The 17,333-nt window shown below is 43.8% G+C and overlaps 1 protein-coding gene across 1 annotated transcript in view; it reads left to right on the top strand.

Annotated features, from left to right (window-relative positions):
- ANAPC5 (anaphase promoting complex subunit 5) overlaps positions 1-17,333 on the top strand; it is a 1,323,163-nt gene that overhangs the window by 174,694 nt on the left and 1,131,136 nt on the right. The gene's annotated exons all lie outside the window — the stretch shown is intronic.

The following is a 17,333-nucleotide window of genomic DNA, read 5'->3' as shown; positions in this document are numbered from 1 at the left end:
AGTGTTATGGAACATGACAGTATTTGTAAATACACAGATGGTAGCATAGTGGTGTAGCGAGTAGTATTGTAGCTTCACAGCATGTGGTTCTGTATTTCAGTACTCTGATTTGGTACCTAATGTGTGGGGTATGCATTTCTTCCTTGTGATTGCTTGATTTTTCTTGGGATACTCTGGTTTCATCCTGCATCTCCGATATGCATTAAGTGAGTTGACAACTCTCAGTTGATGTCCTTCCATTTCATTGTTGCAGTATTCATTACAATAGGGATCCCCTGCCAAGGGTGTGGCCCTATATCTGCCCATTATACCAAAGCCTTTAGGTTGGTTTAAGGTATGCTGTACATCGCATGCATGCTCCTCACGTAGGATAGTGCATAAAGATGATGTGGGAAATACCATCCTCAGAACAACTTTGCCATCAATTATTTATTTTATTTTATTTGCTGTTGGTTTACCAGGGTAGTCCATTGGGCCAAGATGAACCCGTTTTCAATGGAGTCCTGGGGAGAAAAGCTCCAGAAACAAGGTTACAATAGGTTTTAGATTAGATTACAATATTTACAAATTATACAGCTTAGAGCATAACATTTCAGGTAGTACATACTGGTGAGGAACATTACAGATGATACAGACTAGAAAAGGAAACATTTCAATAGAAAAACTGAGAAGCCATTATATCTTAGGAAGCTAGCAAATAGGAAACAAAATAATACATTTTTTTATAATTAGCTTAGTAAGTACAATGGGGGAATGCATGAGTTAGGAGGGGCAGTAACAAGGAAGTTCCCAGAAAGGAGAGGGAAAGAGAAACTGCCAGTGTACATTATGACAGATGGGTGCAGGAGCATTCCCACTGGGATAGTAGATGAGAGTGAAGAGATTTTTTGAATATAAAGTGGTTGAAAGTGGTACGAATGGAAGGAGGTAGGAAGTTCCAGAGACGTGCTAGACCATATGATAGGAGATTTTTACCTGGGGGACGAGTTGGTTTGTACAATTCTATTAGGTTTTGGTTATTAGATCTTAGTACTCTGCTGGGAAGGTGCATTTTAAAGGCAGAGGAAAGGAATGGACAGAGGAAGGGTTTGAAAATGAGCTTGTGTGCAAGAGTAAGTTGAGAATAGATGAGTTGGTTGGATAGTTCTAGCCATTTTAGTTTGTGGAGAGAACAGTGGTGGGTAAGATGCCTTATGGCTGGTAGCGAACTTGGCGATTTTGTTGTAGCAAGAGGAAAGTTGTGTTTTAAGGGAAGATTGTAGGTTAGTTAGGAGTGGGGCTCCATAGAGAAGAGATGGGATAAGAAATTAGGTGGAGAGAGTGATTTTAGTGGAGGGTGTAAGGTAACGATTTTGTCGGTAGAGCATACCTAGTTTTTGATGTTTTTTTTGATATTTAGTTGAATTTAAGCTGTCAATTTGGACCCCAAGTAACTTGGCCTCTGACACCAATTCCAAGGATGTGTTGTTATGGCTAGTGATAGAAAAAGTGTTTGTATTGATAGAGGTGAGTTTAAAGGGAATAAATACCATTAATTTGGTTTTAGAGGCATTAAGTGCTAGGTGGTTTTCTTTCATCCATTGTTGGTGGTTGAGAGTGCATCTTGTGTAAGCTTTTGGAGTATTGGGATGGATGTGGCAGAACAGATAATAGTTGAATCATCTGCATATTGGATGATATTAGAGAAAGGGATAGAATTGCGGAAGTTGTTTATGAATATATTGAATAGGAGAGGACCCAGTATGGAACCTTGGGGAACTCCAGTTGGGGTATTAAGGAATGAGGAGGTGGCCTTTTTCCATTTTTCTGCTTGATATCTATTAGAGAAGTAGCTAGAGAACCAGTTCAGAGAGGAAGGAGATATGTTAAGCTGGGAGAGTTTAGTTAGAAGTAGTTTGTGAGAGATAGTGTCAAAGGCCTTAGAGAGGTCAAGTAGGAGGGTAGAAACAATATGACCAGAGTCCCTTGCTTTATTTATAGTTTCTAAGAAGGAGAGGAGGGCTGTCATAGTGCTATGACCGGGTCTAAAATCATGCTGTGTTGGAGTTAGCATGCGATTGTCTAAGAGATATTGTAGGAGTTGTAGATGGATACACTTTTCTAGGAGTTTAGAGATGGGAGACAGGATAGCGATGGGACGGAAGTTAGTAGTTTTGTTATTATTGCCACCTTTATGTAAAGGTATGATTAAAGCCTTTTTCCAAATTTGGGGTACTATGCTTTCTTGGATAGAGCGGTTGATTAGAATACTAATGGGGTAGGCAATGGCTTCTGCAGCTATGCTAAGAAAGTATGAAGGAATGTTATCTGGGGCATTAGAGCATGGCTTCAGTTTCTGGAGGAGTTTTTTTATGGTAGCTGTGGGTATAGATTTTAGTGAGAAAGGTGAGGAAGGGGAAGAAAGGGTATTAGAGGGTGGTGATAATGTAGAGGAAGTGAGAGTAGTGGAGAGAGTGGAGGGAAGAGTGTTAGTAGAGGAGGATGGGGGTGAAGTGGAGGGTGTGGTGGTGATAGAGAATGAAGAGGTTAGTTTGGAAATAGAATTAATGAAAAAGAGTTAAATTGTGTGGCCAAGTCTATGTCAGGAGCATTGGGGTCTGGGCTGGGGTTGACTGTTTTGCCGGGATTGATAAGGGGTAGAGATTCCTTTCCAGAATTTCTTAGGGTTTGTTTTATTATTAGTTTGGAGTATGGAGAAGTAATTTTGTCAATCAGTGATGATAAGCTTTTTTACTTTGTTTCTAAGTGTTTTGTATTCATTATAGATGAGGGGAGACCTATTTTTCTGGTAAAGTGCCCAGACTTTATCTCTGTGTCACATGGCTGGTAGTGTGTTTTTGGTTAGCCAGGGGGTGGTTTTGAATTTTATTATTTTAGACCTTAAAGGGGCATGGTAGTCTAGAAGGTTTAAGAAGGTTGAGTTGAAGTGGGCCACAGCATTATCTAGAGGTAGAGTTTTTAGAATGTTCCAATTAATTACTTTTAGAGAGTCAGTGAAAGCTATTGGGTTGAAGTTGTTTTGGTTGCGAGTAGTGATATAATTATGTGTTCTCTGTAAAGGTGTTAGGGAGTAGATATGTGAAGGTGGGTAGGTGATCACTAAGGGGTCTGGAAGTATACCACTATCAGAGAAATAATGAGGGTGAGAGACTAAAATCCAGTCTAGAATGCTACCATTGGAAAGGGTTTTTGAGGGGCGGGTTATGGAGTTTATTAGCTGTGAGAAATTATAAAGGTTGATATTAAGTGGGTTTGTGGGAGACTGAATGGAGGACCAATTGATATTCGTGTCACCCAAGATTATTATTTCATTGCTAATGTTGGTGGAGAGCCAGAAGAGTATGTTCTCGAGTGTAGTAATATTGTCTCCAGGGGGGATGTAGAGGGAGGCTATACATATGTGCTTGTGTTTATTAACTTGAAATAGTGCTAGGAGTAGTTCAGCATTATTGAAGTTGGGGATAAGTTTGTTATAAGGGGTGTCTGACAAGGAGGATGATTATAGGAGAGCTACTCCACCCCCTTTTTTATGGGATCTATCTTTTCTGATGATTGAATAGTTGGATGGTGTTATTTCATGGTCTTTTATGTGGGGCTTTAACCAAGTTTCAGAGATGGTAGGATGTCAGGTTTATTATGTAAAAGCCAGGCATGGAGGTTTGGGATTTTGTTTACTATGCTTTGGGAGTTTAGAGAGGTGAATAGTATGGACTTGTCTATAATGGAAGAGGTGGAGGGGCCATGGGTTGGGGTGAATATCTCCTGATAATAGAGTGGTTATTAGATATAGGATTGGGTTGGAGAGGTATTTGGACTGCTTAGAGTATAGCTTGGGATTTATTATGTTGATGAAGGATTTGTTAGTTACTATGGTGGTAGAATGTTTATGAGGGGTAATAAGTTTATAAGAAAAGAGTAGGTGTTTTTTTTATAGGATAAAGATGGGGAGATATGGTGTGTGATTTTAAGGGAGGTGAGTTAAGATGTATGGTTATGTGGAAGGATTGTGAGTGGTTAATATGTATGGGCTGGGTGAGGTAGTAAATGTAGGCTATATTGAGGAGAAGTAGTAGTAGAGTAGAGGAGGATATGGGTTTTGGGAGCATTATAAAGATGGCTGTTAAAAAAAGAAAAGAAAATGGCTGTTAAGAGTTATGTTGTTGCTAAGTAAACTTTTAGGAGCAGGAGGGTTGTATATACAGAGGAGCTGGTATGCCTCTGATAATTGTGGGGAGTGTAGTATTGAGTAATGGTTAATATGGGTGAGGTTAGGGAGTGGGTGTTGGCTGAGCAATGGAGACTAATTGGCCAGGTAGGGTTTTCTAGGTGAGATGAGTGACGGTTAGTATGGGCGGAGTAAGGGAGTGGGTGTTGAGAGTAATTGGCCAGGTGGTGTAGTGAGTGTGGTTATGAAGGTATAACTGTAGAGGTGCTGGGGGCGGGTGGAAGTTGGGGGCAGGGTAGGGGAGCGGAGTGAGCCCGGAGGGCGAACGGAGCAGGTAGAGCCAAGGAAGGCAGGATAAGAGCGAGAACCTCAGTGGAATGTTGAATGCAGAAGGTAAGTTCAGGGGACAGAGGATTTGGTAGGATGGAGTGGCCTATGACGTTTAAAAAAGAGAGAGAAAAAATAGGGAAGTTAGAACTTGTATAGAGTACAAGAAAGTAAAGTAAAAGATGTGGGAAGTCAAGAATAGTGGAGAGAGGGTGCCATCTAGTGGACAAATGCTGAAGTGCACCTGTGATTCCACCTGGGCAGATCCGTAAATTGGATTATGTTGAGGAAAGAAAGGGACTAGTATAAAATAAGTGAGCTAGAAGAGGGGCAAGTATGGGAGGTACAGAGTTGATAAGGGTTTGGCTGCTGGCTTTCCTGGCAAGGGAGCGTACTGAACACCTAGCAGGGCTTTAGATATCTATAGTAATACAAAGGTTTAGCAGCAGTTTAACATACTTCCTTAGTTCCGTCTAGGAATAATAATAAAATAAAATAAAAAATAAATAAAGAGCATTGAATTAAAGTCAGAGTGGAGTTAGGATAAATTTAGTTGCAGAGGTAGTGGGTTAGTCAGGGTTGGTGCAAGGGCATAACCAGTGTGGTCTAAGGTATATTTTGAGTCAGTCTGCGCCTGTGTTCTGTTTTTTTTTTTTTTTTTTTTTTTTTTTTTTTTTTAATCTTCTTTTTTTCTTTTGTATTGTTGCTTGTGGGGTTTCATGTCATCCAAGAAGGGTAAATGCCAGTGTGGGAGACAGATTCCTCATAAAGACCGTCACAAGCAGTGCTTATTTTGGCTCGGCACTTCCCATGACCATACATCCTGTTCAGTTTGTCAGGCCTTTGTTCCTAAGACTCTCCATAATCAGCTTTCTTCTTTGACCTTGTATTTTGAGGACCAACATTTTAAGCTTTTAGCTAAAGACACAATAGAAGGAACTTCCTGCTCTAAGGGACAGCCGTCTGTGAAGAAGGTGGCCGAGAAGTCTAGGTCTGACTCTTTTGCTGTGCAGCCTCCGCCAGGTGTCTCTGCCAAGGCAAGTGAAAGCCTGAAGGATCGCCTGGCTCTGTTGTTGGATTCTTCGACCATGACTGCTTTGGAGGTTGGCATGGATCCATCCTTGTGCACATCCTTGGAGGCCTTGCAGATGTCCGTTTCAGACGTTCAGGGGGAACCAGAGCTGATTATTTCTAAGGGGCCTAGGGGATGGTGTTCCGATTTTGGTCAGCGAGGAAGTTCTGACTATTATTACTGAATGCCATCCATGGTCGGTGTATAAGGCAGACATCCTCTTGAATAAAAAGCAAAAGAGTGAGCATATTTCTCAAGTTCCTAAGGACCCGCAGAGTGAATGGCAGAATTTCATGCAAGGGTTGCTTAATGCTTTGGCTTTGAAACCACCTCTTGGAGCCTCTGTTACAGCTCCCCCTTGGTCCTCTACTCCCCTTAAAAGATCCAGGGAAGAGGATTCCTCTGAGGAGGAAGTGGATTCAGATGAGGTTGCTTATTCATCTCAGATTCCCTCTCCTTTAGATTGTGGACCTGAGGAAGAGGAATCTATTAGTCTTGACATTCCTTTCGAGGAAGTTTTTTTTGGGGACACGCACTCCAGAATGATGGAGTTTTTTTTTTTAAATGGGATTGTGCTCAGGTTTCTGAGGTACAAAATGGGTATTGCTAGCACCTGCAAATGGACTCTGCTAGACCTTCTGCTGTTCCTCTGGTTTTGTTTGTTTTGTATGATGCCTTTTCTACTGCATCTAAGGCTCCTGATTCCTAGGCCCCTGCACCCAAGAAACCTGATAGGTTTTATAGGGTGCCTGAGGACTGTAACTTTCTATACAGGTGTCCTGCTGACACTTTTGTGGTGTCTGTGGAGTCTGACCAGCTATCTTAATTGCTTCCGTCTACCAAGTTACTTCCTTCTGATAAAGACAGCAGAGCTATGGAAAGGCTAACTAAGAAGCGTTATACCTCTGCTACCTTAGCTTTTAGGGCTGTCAATTATCAGATCCATACGTCCAGATACATTTTGGCTGCTCTTTTCCAGGCCTGTCAGGTAATTTCTGATCTCCCAAACTCTGAAGGGAAGACTTCTGCTCTTTCTCTGTTTACGACTTCATCCCAGGTGGCTCGCCATTCCATTAAGTGCAGTTACGATACAGTAGATGCTTCTTTTAGGGCTGCTCTATTTGGTTCTGTGATGAGGAGGTATTTCTGGCTTTGCTGCCAAACTTTGCCTGATGATATTAAGGTTAAGTTGATGGATGCTCCTCTGGAGAACAAACATATGTTTGGTGAAGCTGCTGCTGATTTGTTTGTCTCTTTAGGGTGAGGGCAAGATTTTCTCCTGTGCCTAGATAAGCCAGCCTTTATATGTAAGCAATCTTGCCCTTCTCCCAAAGGTAAGAAGGGTGGGGAGTGCTCTCCTCCTGCTAAAGCTACCCAGATTTCTGTGCACAGAAGTTTCTTTTTCTCAACCACATTCCTCTTTCTGTTAATCTTTCCCTTTCTCTTCCTGTTTGGCTAAAGATTACTTAGGATTCCTGGGTTTTGTCCATTATCCGCTAGGGTATTTCATGGTCTGGAAATCTTTCCCTTTATGGGCATTCGTCAGTCCCCTCAGGAGCAGTTGCCTTTCTTTCCATGGGTGCTTCAGGATCTTTTGACTCGGGGGGGGGGGGGGGGGACTGTTCAGGAAATTCCAGTTTCTCAAAGGGGGAAGGGGTTTTACTCCAGAATGTTTTTCGTACCCAGGATAGAGGGCACTAGGAGACCTATTCTGGACCTCTCTCATCAAATAACTGTTTTCTAAAGGTCTGCTCTTTTGGAGTGTTGTCCCTTCAGATTTTGTTCCCTCTTCTGCTTCCTCAGACTTATCTGTTGTCTCTGGATCTCAAGGATGCCTGTCTTCACATCCTGATTTATCCCCTTTTCAACAAGATTTTACAGTTCTTTGTTGCTTCCTGGCATTTTCAATTCTCTGCTTTGCCCTTTGGCCTTTCTTTTGCCCCAAGGGTATTCACCAAGTGCCTCGCTCCTGCAATTGCTTTTTGCATGCTAAGGGGGATCAAAGTCTTTCCCTACTTGGACGACTTCCTGTTTCAGGCGGCCATTCCATAGACTTTGTTGCAAAATCATCTTGCTGTCTCCCTTCTGCAGAGCCTGAGGTTCACTATAAATTTCAATAGGTACTTTCTAACTCCCTCTCAGGATTATGTTTTTTCTGGGGTGCAAGATCCAGACTTTTCCTGTGCTGGTATTCCTGCTCCTCCCAAGGTCCTAACTCTCATTTCTTTTTTTTAATCCCTTCCTCTGGCTTCAGTAACAACCAGGGAATTTCTGAGTGCTCTGGGGTTCATGGATTCCCCCATTCCTATGCTCCCTTTTGCCAAACTCCACATGAGAAAACTTCAGTGGTTTCTAATGTCAGTTTGGCTTCAGTATTCTCATCCCCTCAGATTTTTAGTTCCTCCTGTTCCATGTCTCAAGTAGGAACTTCAGTGGTAGATTCAGCAGTTGACTCTCAATCCAAGGCTTCCTTTTTATCTATCTCTTCCCTGTCGGGAGCTGTTCACAGATGCCTCAGATGTGAGATGCAGTACAGCTTTCGGCTCCCTAAAGGTGCAGGGAAGTCTGGTCACATCATCAACAGAAAGACAACATCACTGTCCAGGAGATGAGAGCTGATGTTCTTCATGGTTCACTGTTGCAGTCATCACCTGTGGATTATCCCTGCTGTGGTAGCCCTTGGCCGCCCAGTATACCAGAGTCAGTGTTTTTCTGTGTCGGCTGCTGTCGCTTGTTGACTGACGTCAGGTCGTCAGTGCTATAAAGCAAGGCAGCCGACGCCATTACATCAGTCTTTCTTGTTGTGGAGCCCGTAGTGGAAGCAGTTAGCATGTGTGCTGGTCGGTCGCTACTAGAGCTCGAATAACAGCTGAAACCATCTAAAGCTAAGTACCCCGTTGGGGATCCTTTTTTCTTGCACTAACTGATGTCTGAAAAAGTTAACAATTGTCTTGTCTGTGGAAAGCAGATCCCACACCAAGACTTCATTCATACTGCATCACTTGTTTAGGCCAAGACCACAATGTCCCTCGTTGCCAGTTCTGTGCCCTCTTTAACGCAAGAACCATTAATTGTAGAGCTGTTATTGTAGATGGGTATTTTCATCTTCCATCTTCGCATTCCGAAATGGCATCAGTCAGCCAACAATCCATAGACATTCCGAAAAAACGTAGAGATAAAGATAGAGACAGACAGCACAAGGCTAAGCCTTCCAACAATGCTACTGCTAAGCAGGTCATCAGTTCTCCGGAATTCAGTGAGGTGCTTTTGCAGTCCCTGATGCCCGATACAATATCTACGCAGGCCTGTATCGAGACCCTTTCGGAGTCTGGTATGCCGCAGAAATCTTCTTAGTCTTCCGAGCCTTTGGTTGTCTCTGTCTCGGTTGGGTCCGGAGCCTCAACGCAGGTACCGGCTTCCGAGGAAGACTTTCGCACTACCGATTCTAGATAAAAACAGATCTCTTCTCATCCTACTACCGTTGATCTCAGACCTACAGATTCTCTTAGGCCTAGAAGCCAGGCTACTCGTAGAAAATCTTACTCTAGCTCCACCACCCCAAGCCCAAATGCTTAAGATGGAGGATCTTACCTCCCTTATCAGGGGTAGTCAGGCCACAACTTCTGAAAGGAAAAGACACCCTTCTCCTGAAATAATGACAGAGCAGGATTCTGAGGAATCTATTTATTCAGATTTTGAGGAGGAGCAGCAACCTTTGACTGCTTTTGAGGATGTGGATGCAGATGAATCCATTCCTTCTGCTTCCCCACCAGAGGACCTTTCCTTTGGGGAAACCCTTCACACCCTTAGGGAACATTTCCACTGGGAATCTCAGGACTTCCCTCAGTCTAAGAAAAGGCTAAGAGAGTTTCTGGACCTGCCCCAGCATAGACCCCTGGGTGGTTGATGTTTTCCATGAATCTAGCTTAGCCCCTGACACCCTCCCACCTCCTCCCAGTAAACCTGACTGGTATTACAGCATACCAGATTCTCATAAATACCTGTACAGAATTCCTGCTGCAGACCAGGATTTCATCACACAGGGACCCAAAGGAGCCAAGGCTAGTTCTGTAAAAAATCCTATTCCTTCTAACAAGGATGCCAGAGCTCTGGACAGACTGGGTAAAAAAAGTGTACACCTCTGCAACCTTAGCTATCAGAGCACTCAACTGTCAGTTCCATATGTTAAAATATCAACAGCACACTTTGGAACTATTAAAGCAAAAGATTTCCATCTTTCCTGACTGTGCCAATTCGAAAGAGTTAGCAGACTTACTGCACTCTACTTGTCAAGTGGCCAAACTCTTTGCACTGTGGATATGATGCCCTAGAAGCCTCAAGCAGGGCAGCTGTGTCAGGATCTGTCATTAGGAGACATGCATGGTTGAATGAACAACCTCTCCCTGATCATGTAAAGTCTAAATTGATTGATGCACCCTTGGATAAGGACCATTTGTTTGGAGTAAAAGGATAAGAGGTGCTTAGAAAGATGGAAGACGAAGCAAAATCTTTGCAAACAAAAAAAAAAGTTTTCTTTCAGGTTCCTCCTAGGTTCAGCAGGAATTTTCCCTCTAAGCACTGATCCTTTCCTGCACCTAGCAGACAGGGACAAGGTGCAAGCCCCACAGGGACAGACCACCCAGGGCCCTATCCCAGGGACAGCAAAGAACCACAGTGGACCACTTCCGCCCCAAAGGCAGGGAGTTCTAAGCCATCCTTCTATGGCAAAAACTCGCAACAACTCCTTTTCCCCCCACTGCCCTCCTTTCACTCGCCAAAAGCTAGGAGGAAGGCTCTTAAACTGCAAAGAAAATTTGCTTTCTGTAACAAAGGACTAATGGGTCTTAAAGGTCATTTTTCAGGGATACAAATTCTCTTTCAATGAACTCCCACTTCCAAGAGGGTACCCAGACTTTCCTCCAAATCAGTGGGGAGAGGCATTGAAAAAAGTCCATACTTTAATATCCCAGGGGACAGTAGAACCTCTTCCTGCAGATCAAACAGGCAAAGGCTTCTATTCCAGACTATTTCTAGTTCCAAGAAAAAAGGGCACTTGGCACCCCATTCTGGATCTATCCTTTCTGAACACCTCCCTGGTGGTCCCCAGACTCAAAATGCTAACTTTGCAGAAGATGCTGTCTATGCTGATCAAAAATGCTTGGTTGGTGACCCTAGACCTAAAATATGCCTACCTCCACATCCCCATAAAGGAATCCTGCAGGAAATTCCTGTGCATCAGAGCAGGCTCACAACACTTTCAATTCTCTGCGCTACCCTTTGGCTGATCTACTGTTCCGAGGGTATTCACCAAATGCTTAGCCCCGGCCATAGCATTTTGTAGACACAGAAATGTACAGATTTACCCTTATCTTGGATGACTGCCTCATTCAGGCGGAGTGCAAAGACAAACTGCTGCAGGACCTCCTCTTTGTCAAAACCCTCCTTACTTCCTTAGGGTTCACCATCAACGAGAAGAAATCGAAGCAAACACCCTCCAGGAAGATCATTTTCTTGGGAGCACTGCTGGACACAGCATCCTAAATGGCCTTCCTATCCCCAGAAAAGCAGAGCTTCCTGTCTCTCTACTTTACCCAGCTGGCTTCCAGTAGTCCCATCATGGTGAGGAAGTTCCTGCAAGCCTTGGGGTACATGGCATCTTGCATCCTTCTAATTCCTCTGGCCAGGCTTCACATGAGTAAACTTCCATGGTATCTAAAGAACCTTTGGACCCAGCACTCAGTCTCTAGAGAGCTCTCTCCCTCTAATTCCCTGTATAAGGGCCAAGTTTCTCTGGTGGACAGGGGCCTGTGCTAAGAACAAGGTTCTTCCCTTCATCCTCTGCCCTACCGGGCAGTCACCACCGATGCATAGACATTGTTTGGGGCGCTCACCTAACAGGCAGGTGCACCCAGGGTCTTTGGGATGCCGAGCACCTCCCCTTATACATCAACCAGAAGGAAATGATGGCAATACAAAAAGCTCTGACATCCTTCAAACCCCCCTCAGGCCAGGGGTTCTCCTTCTCAAAACAGACAGCACCACAGTAATGTGGTACATCAACAAACAGGGAGGGACCCAATCTTGCCCTTTGTGCAGGCTAGCCATGAACCTCTGGCTCATGGCCTCCTCCATGGGATTACACCTAATAGCCCAATACCTACCAGGGATCAACAACACCCTGGCAGACAAGTTAAGCAGAAACTTACTGGACCCCCATGAATGGCAGCTCCACAGAAAAATCTTCTTGCAAGTCACTCAGGAGTGGGGAACTCCGGAGGTAGATCTCTTTATTTCGCACCTCAACCACCAGCTAGAAAAATTCTGTACCATGGAATATCATCACCTAGCGTGGAAGGTGAATGCCTTGTCCTTCCCCTAGAACTCCCTCTTTGTGTACGCATTCCTTCCTCTGCCTCTTATTCCTATGGTACTGATCAAGATAAGGGAGGAGAGACCAAAGGACATCCTCAGTGCTCCAGATTGGCCCAGACAGCATTGGTACCCCTTACTGTGCAGCCTGATATCACAGCCTCCCAAGCAGCTTCCCCTGACTTCAGACCTCTTGACTCAGGTGGGGGAGGGGTGGAAATGCTGCACCCAGACTTGCAGACTCTCAAAACTGTCAGCATGGCTAATACCTAAAAGCAAACAAGGGGCCCCTGTTAAGCAAACAGGTCTTAGACATTATCACAGAGGCCAGAAGGCCCAGCACCAGAAAATCTTACACATGGAATTGGAAACGATTCTGTTCCTGGAGCCAGTCCAGAGGGGTTGTAGTTCCTCAGAACCTTCCATTCCTGTTATCCTGGACTATCTAGCGGAGTTGCTCAATAGTGGCCTCTCCTCTTCTATTAAGATCCACGCATCAGCCATTTCAGCTCATTTTGATACAGTCCAGCCCCTGTTCTCACATCCTTTGATTAAACAATTCCTCAGAGGGGCTTCTAATATCAGACCTCCCAGAAGGCCTCCCACACCAGCCTGGAACCTGAATTATGTTCTGGAAAAACTAACCTTACCACCCCTCGAACCTGCTACTTCAGCAGAACAGAAATATCTCTCCTGGAAGACTGCTTTCCTACCAGCTATCACCTCAGCCAGAAGGGTTTCAGAGCTTCAGGCACTGATGGCCATTGAACCCATCATCATTTTCCATGCAGACTGGGTCTCCCTGAGGACTAACCTCCTTTATGCCCAAGGTGGTATCTAATGTGGCTCTCAACCAGGTCATACATCTACCCACCTTCTTCCCTAACCTTCAGAACAAGGGGGAAAGAATTCTGCACTCTAGACATGCACAGACAGCTCAGGTACTACCTGGACCATACTAAACCCTTCAGGAAAACAGACCAGCTTCTTGTCAGCTTTGCCCCAGGGGCAGAGGGGAAGCCCATTTCCAAACATTCCATTTCCAAATGGATATCACACTGTATCCATTTATGTTACAGGTTACATGGGAAACCACCCCCTAAGTCTATTCGTACCCATTCCACTAGGGCAGCTTCCACGTCCACAGCATTCCTCAGAGGATTTCCCACCGGGGACATCTTGGAAGCTGCCACCTGGACCTCTGGTCCATACCTTTACAAAGCATTACCACCTACCTCTTTTCTCTAAGGCTAGGGAAGGGTTTGCCTCTGCAGTTCTGCAGGGCATGCTTACCCATGCCTAGGTCTCTAACTATTCCTTCCACCCCTCTCCTCAGCTTTGGGAATCCTCCCACAGGTGATGACTGCAACAGTGAAAAACAAAGAACATAGTAGAGTTGTGTACACTTACCATAAATGTAGATGTTGACGTGTATTCACTGTTGCAGTCCTGGTTTCCCACCCTTCTTCCCTCTTATATCCTTTTTCCTTAGGGAGACATAAGCTTCTTATGGTGGTTTTTAGACACTAGGACCACTGTACCATGTTTCCTTGGGCTTCTGACTGGTTAGGGCAAGAAAAACTGATGTAATGGCATCTGCTGCCTTGCTTTATAGCACTGACGACCTAACGTCAGTCAGCAAGCGACAACAGCTGAAGCAGAAAAACATTGACTTTGGTATTCGGGCCGGCCGAAGGCTACTGCAACAGTGAATACACTCAAACATCTACATTTATGGTAAGTGTACACAACTGTACTTCCTGCTGCCTCTTCAGGCCTTTCATCCTGTCTTCTCCCTATGACCTGTCAATTTTTTTTACAGACAATACTGCAGTGATGTGGTATGTCAACAAACAGGGGGGACAAGGTCTTATCTTCTTTGCCAGTTGGCACTCCTAGTGTGGGAACTTGCTATTTAGTATTAAGTGACACTTCAGGCAGTTTACACTCCCTTGGATCAAAACACTGTGGCCGACTCTGAGCAGGTTTATAACTCAATCTCATGATTGGATGCTTTATAGGGATGTGTTTCTGGACATTGTGCACTAGTGGGGTACTCCTCAAATGGATCTCTTTGCTTCCCCTCTGAACAGACAACTTCCCGTATTTTGTGCCAGAGTTCCATGTCTTCTGAAAGGTGGGCGCCCTCTCTTTTTCTTAGAAGGGGATGTTTCTTTATACTTTCCCCTTATTCCAAAAGTCCTGTTCAAAATACAACAGGATGCTCCCAAAATCTTGTTGGTGACTCCCTTTTGGTTGAAACAGCATTGGTTCCCTCTTTTACATTTAGCCAAGGGGAGTCATCACACGTTACCTCACAGGGTGGCCCTACTCACACAGGACAAGGCATCTCTCATCTATCCCCACCTGTACACTCTTCAACGGACATTGTGAGTAATAGGATTTTGATTCCACTTAGACATCTTTTTTCTGAGGATGTGCTTTGGGTCCTGCAGGAGGCCAGGCAACCCACTACTAGGAAAACCTACTTATTCAAATGGAAGAGGTTTTCTGTTTGGTGTCTCTCATAACCTGGATCCACTTTCTTTGGATGTTCCTTTGGTTCTCTCATGTGTGTGAAATGCTCACTTCTGGGTTGGTTTATTCTTCTGTTAAGGTCCACTTGTCAGCTATTTCTGCTTATCTGCCTTTATCACCTCCTTTAGTTTTTAGATTTGAAGCCAAGCAATTCTTTAGACATCCTACATATTATGCCTCCCAGGAAGCCTGTTCCCCCTCCCTGGGATCTTAATTTTGTTGTAGAAAAATTGACCCAGGCTCCTTTTGAGCATGCAATTTCAGTTTCCTTGCAACATTGCACTTGGAAGGCTGTCCTCCTGTTAGCCCTTACTTCTGACAGACTGGTATCAGAGCTTTAAGCTCTTATGGCTTGCCCTCCTTTTTTGGTGTTTCATAAGGACAAGGTGTCCTTTCATACTAATCCTTCATTCTATGCCCAAGGTGGTGAATGAGTTGTCCCTTAGTCAATCTATTCATTTGACAACTTTTTTTTTTCCTTCTTCAGAATCTGCCAGTGAGAAGGTGCTCCACCCAATGGATGTGCATAGACAACTTGGATTTTATTTAGATAAGACTAAGACTTTTTTCAGAAATCTGATCAGCTCTCTTTTTGTCTTGGGTCCTTAGGATTGGCTGTGTCCAAGCAAAGTCTTTCTTCTTGGATTCTAAAACCATTTCTTATTTTTATTCCTTTCATGGTAAGAGCCTTCCTTCTTCTGTTAATGCTCATTCTACTAGAGCTGTGGCTTCTTGTGGTGCTTTTTTCAAGGGTTTGGATACTAACTCTCTTCTTGAGGCAGCTGCCTGGACTTCTGTGCATACATTTACCAAGCACTACAAGTTAGATGGAATTTCCAGAGCTTGAGCTGGTTTTGCTAAAGCCATCCTTCATCTGGGTTCCTAGAGAGCTCTGCTGGTCCTTCCTCCTCCCGGTCTTCTTCCTGTGCTTTGGCACTCTCCCTATTGTAAATAATACTGAAGACATAGTACAGTGGTCCTTCCTCCTCCCGGTCTTCTTCCTGAGCTTTGGCACTCTCCCTGTTGTAATGAATACTGAAGACATAGTACAGTGGTCCTTCCTCCTCCCTGTCTTCTTCCTGAGGTTTGGCGCACTCCCTATTGTAATGAATACTGAAGACAGTACAGTGGTCCTTCCTCCTCCCTGTCTTCTTCCTGAGCTTTGGCACTCTCCCTGTTGTAATGAATACTGAAGACATAGTACAGTGGTCCTTCCTCCTCCCCATCTTCTTCCTGAGCTTTGGCACTCTCCCTATTGTAATGAATACTGAAGACATAGTACAGTGGTCCTTCCTGAGCTTTGGCACTCTCCCTATTGTAATGAATACTGAAGGCATAGTACAATTGTGTAAGATCTTACCATAACTGTAGATGTCCTTCTCTTCACTGTTGCAGTATTCATTCCCTCCCTCTTCCCTGTGGTCCTTTTCTCTTCCGGATGTACTGATTACCTCTTTTCTCCTTGGACTGGCATTCCTACTGGGGCTCTCAGTTCTGAGGATGGTACATCCAGACATGACCTTTATGCCCTACGTTGCACAAGGAACATAAGTTTGATGTGTGGTGTACTTTGAAGCATCCTAAAGGCTTTGGTATACTGGCTAGACAGTGGGCTGCCCTTGACAGGGGTTCCTTATTGTAATGAATACTACAGCAATGAAGAGAAGGCCCATCTACCACTGTTGTGGTAAGATCTTACACTCACAGAAGTACAGTTGTGTATATGGATGTGTAAGAGATCTGGAAGAAATGCTTGTAAATCTACTTTATTTCCCTTGCTTAATGAATTCTGTCCATGGGGAGGTTAGTAACCTGGTATGACTTGACCACAGTGGATGGTTGGAAATCAGTAAAGTGATATATATGTTTTTTTTTACCCAAGAAGTTGCATTACACACACTTGCTATCCTTTAGTTGGTTTTGTGTTTATTCTGACATCTCTCGTGTTAAGAATATCTGATTAAAATACTTACATTAAGAAAAAGAATGTACATTATTTTTTTTGCCTTGATACTTTCATAGTAAAATGACTACCACATTCAGTGTCTTTATTTAAGTAATACCAGCAATTAGCCATACATCAGGCTAGGTTATGTGCATACTTAAATCAGATGCCTAGTATTTCGACACCCTTTTATCAAACTGTTCAGTGCACATGGGTGACTTTTTTGGGCATATTTACAACTGAAGCTAATGCATTTTATCTGACAGTTGGCTTAGAGGACTAAAGAGTTGTTAATGAACGGTTTCCTGCTGTCCAGTGGTGCGAGATTTTATTCTCTGCTTCCATTGCCCAACTGTGTGACTGTGAACAAGTCACTTAACCAGACACCGGTCTTGGGCTGACTGAAAAAGGACTATGTAGATACAGTGGATATAAAAAGTTTAAACACCCCTGTTAAAATGTCAGGTTTTTGTGATCTAAAAAAAGAGACCACAATAAATCATTTGAAAACTTTCCCCACCTTTAATGTGACCTATAACCTGTACAATTCAATTGAAAAACAAACATCTGTTGGGGGAAAAACATAAAAAATGTACAATAAGCTGGTTGCATAAGTGCGCACACCCTTAAAATAATACTTTGTTGAAGCACCTTTTGATTTGATCCTCACCCCCACACAACATGGTTTCTAACTTCATCATAGCACTACTGCTGCACTTATGTCTTTTACTCGTTCTCTCTCTTCACAATAACAAATTAGTCTCTTGCCTGTTCCTCGACCTCTCCAAAACCTTTGACGCTATATCCCACAACCTCCTTCTCTTCAAACTAGCTTACCTCAGCTTCTGTAGCTCTACTCTCAGCTGATTCTGTAGTTATCTATCTAATCAATTACAATCTTTTAAATGACACTCTGC

This window comes from Protopterus annectens, chromosome 4.part0 (genome assembly GCF_019279795.1).
Source record: "Protopterus annectens isolate FY-2018-M chromosome 4.part0, PAN1.0, whole genome shotgun sequence".
In the NCBI taxonomy this organism is placed as follows: domain Eukaryota; kingdom Metazoa; phylum Chordata; order Ceratodontiformes; family Protopteridae; genus Protopterus; species Protopterus annectens.
This window is presented reverse-complemented; position numbering and strand designations above follow the sequence as displayed.